This window comes from Penaeus monodon, chromosome 5, assembly GCF_015228065.2.
Source record: "Penaeus monodon isolate SGIC_2016 chromosome 5, NSTDA_Pmon_1, whole genome shotgun sequence".
In the NCBI taxonomy this organism is placed as follows: Eukaryota; Metazoa; Arthropoda; class Malacostraca; order Decapoda; family Penaeidae; genus Penaeus; species Penaeus monodon.
Genome location: NC_051390.1, coordinates 15,999,311 through 16,002,817, shown reverse-complemented (window position 1 = coordinate 16,002,817; position 3,507 = coordinate 15,999,311).

Sequence of the window (3,507 nt, the reverse complement as noted above, 5' to 3'; positions counted from 1 at the left end):
TCTCTCTCTCTCTCTCCTCTCTCCCCGCTCTCTCTCTCTTTTTCGTTTTCCTTCCACCTCCCCTTCTCTCCCTCGCTCTCTCTCTTTTCTCTCTCCCCTTTTCCTCTTTCTTTCCTCCCTTTCCTCTCTCCTCTCCTCCCCTTTTTCGGCCTCTCTCTTTTCATTTTCCTCCCCTCTCCTCTCTCCCTCTCATCCCTCTCTTCTCTCTTTTCCTCTCTCTCTTTTCCCTTTTTTATTTTGCCTTTTTTTTTTGTATTTTTTTTTGTTTCTTATAAATTTTATCGATATATATAATAATTTAATTTTATAAAGGTATATAAAAATATAAAAAAATATATATAAAATTTTTTTTTAAGAAAATTATATTTATAATTATTATTAATACCAAAAAACCCTTTTAATGATAATCCCTCTTTTTTGTCTATTTTTTAAACCCTTATATTTTCTTTTAAACCCCCCCCCCCATTTATTTCCTAATCCCTAGTTTCTTTTCTTAGTTTCTCCCCCAAACCCCTCTCTCCCCCTTCGCCTCTCTCCTCTCTTCTTTTCCCTTCCCCCCCTCCCAAACCTCCTTCCCTATCTCTCCTTTTCTCTATATCCCCTCTCTCTCTATTCTCTCTCTCTATTATATATATAAAATATATAAAATATATATTATATATATAATATATATGTATGTATGTATGTTTTTTTTTTGTGGGGTATGTGGGGTGTGTGTGTGTCTGTGTGTGTGTGTGTGGTGGTTTGTGGTTGTGTGTGTGTGTGTGGGGTGTTGGGGTTGGGGGGCGTTTTGTGTGTGTGGTTTTGTGTGTCCCGGCGCGGCGTGGTATTTTTGTGTTTGTGTGGTGCGTGGGGCGAGCGTTTTGTAGTTTGTGTTGTGTGGTTTTTGGTGGTGTGTGTGTGTGTTTTGGGTGTGGGGGTTTTGTGTGTGTAGTGTGTGGGGATTTTTTGGTGGTGGGGTGTTTTTGGGGAGTGTGTGTGTGTGTTGTGTGGGGTGTGTGTGTGGTGTGTGTGTTGTGTGGGGGTTGTGTGGGTGTGGTTTTGTGTTGCGTGGTTTTGGTGGGGTGTAGTGTTTTTCCCGGTCTACCCGTCTTGTGCCCGGCGTTTAAAAACCCGGTCCCCTAGGGGTTGGAAAACCCGGGGCCAATTTTTTTGCACACGGGGGGGGTTTTTAAGAAGAAAAACGTAAAATGAAGTCAAAAAGACCCGGTCAAAACCAAGAATAAAAAAAAAGGGATCCAAGGGGAACCCAAAAATATTTATTCCCTTTTTCTTTTTTTTCACCCTATCTTTTTCTTTCTCTCTCTCCCTTTCTTTCCTCTCTGTCTCTTCTCTCCCCCCCTTTTATATAATAAAATATAAAAATTTTAAATATATAAAAATTTTATATTAAAATTATATATATATAATATATTTTTATATATATTATAGTAATATATATAATAATTATAATATAGTTATATTATTATATAAAATTATAATTTTATATATATAATATCAACATATATATTTTAATTATATATATATTTTTATATATATATATATATATATTATATTTTGCAGGGAGGTAGGGTTGGGTTTTGTTTGTGTGTGTGTGGTGTGTTGTGTGTTTTGTGTGTGTGTTTTTGGGTGTGTGGTGGTGTGTGTGGTGGGTGTGTGGTGTGTTTTGGGGTGTGTGTGGTGGGGTTGTGTGTGTTTTTGTGTGTGTGCCCCCCCCCCTCTCTCTCTATCCCCTTTTACTCCTATCTCTCTATCATCTATTGTCTATCTATCATCTTATATATTTACTATCTACTATTTTACCTATCTATCTATCTATTATCTATCTATCTATCTATCTATCTTAAAATCTAAAATAAAACCACAATGTGTGTGTGGGTGTTTGGTTTATTATTATATATATATATTTTAGTTATATATTAGTATATATTGTGTTGTTTGTGTGGTGTGTGTGTTGGGGTTGTGTGTGGGTGTGTGTGTGTTGGGTGTGTGTTTGTGTGGTGTGTTGTGTGTAGTGTTGGTGTGTGTTTAACACAACACAAAACAAAACACACAAAACACACACCCAACACACCCACCACAAAACCCCATATATATATATATAATATAATATAAAAATTATATATTTATATATATATAATATATATAAATAATCCCTCTCTCTCTTCGTCGCCATTTTTTCTTTTTTTTTTCTTTTTTTTTTGGGCCCTCCGCATAAAAAATCAACAAAAAAAGAATAGGGAAACAAAAGGGAAATAGAAAAAGAAACCCTGGACGCCCAACGTCAGGTCCAAGGGGAAGGGGAGTGGGTTTATGTCCCCCCGGGAGCACCCCTTTCCCTTTTGATACGACCGCCTCCCTTCTTCTTTCTGCAAAGCCCGGCAACCGATCTGCAAAGATGAAAGTCCGCCCTTTAAGGTTAAAATGCTTGGGGAAAATTCCCCCCCATTAACATAATCTTTAATTTCACGTAAATTAAAAATTTTTAATTATCTTTCCCTTTTTAATGCCCCCCCCCCCCCCCTCCTTTTTTTTTTTCTTTTTTTTACTAATTTTACAAGAATTTTCTTGTTTTAAACGGAATTTGAAGGAAAGGAACAGCAAAGGAAAAGATTTTTCCCAGGGCCTTTTTTCGAATTTTTTGTGATCATTCAGGGCTTTTGTTTTCTTGAAAGTCTAGTATTACAAAAAAAACTCAAGGCAACAGATACCCCCCAAGGAAGGACGCAAAAAAGGCCACCCCCCAGGCGAAAACAAAAAAACCAAATTTTGGGGAATTACCCCAAACCCGGGGGGGGGGGGGGGGGCCCCCGGAAAATTTTTTTATATATTACCCTAAAAGAATTATTTTTGGAGAATTGGGAAGGGAAACTAAAATTTAGTGTAGTGCAACATGCAAGGCTGCATAGGAAACCCACTCATTCATATGTATCATACAGCAAACGGTAATACTTTTTATGAAGTTATAATTTACGAGGTGCAGATACAAAAACGGGAAAAGTTAAACCCCCGCAAGGGAATTGAGGGAAAGGGTTTCACGGTCCCAAAACATACAAATTAGGCCCCAACAACCCCGGGAAAGGTTTTCTTAAATGAGGAAAATGAGGGAAAAGAATGGGTCGATTGAGGTTCCTCCCCCATAATTAACCGGAGGTAATATAAGAAAAAAGAGAGAAAGAAGGGGGAGGAGAAGGGGAGAGAGAGAGAGAGAGGGGGGAGAAGAAAAGAAAAAAGAGAAGGGGAGAGAGGGGAAGAGAAGAGAGAGAGATAAAAGAGAGAAAAGAGAGAGAGAGAGGAGAAAGAAAGGGGGAAGGGGAAGAGGGGAAAAGGGGAAAGGGAAAGAAGGAGAGAGAGAGAGAGGGGGAAGGGGGAGAGAGAGAAACAAAAGTCGAAAATATAAATTTATAAAATATATATATTTATTAATAATTATATAATTTATATTTTATAAAAATAAAATATTAATAAAGGGAGAGAGAGAGAGAGAGAGAGAGAGAGAGAGAGGGG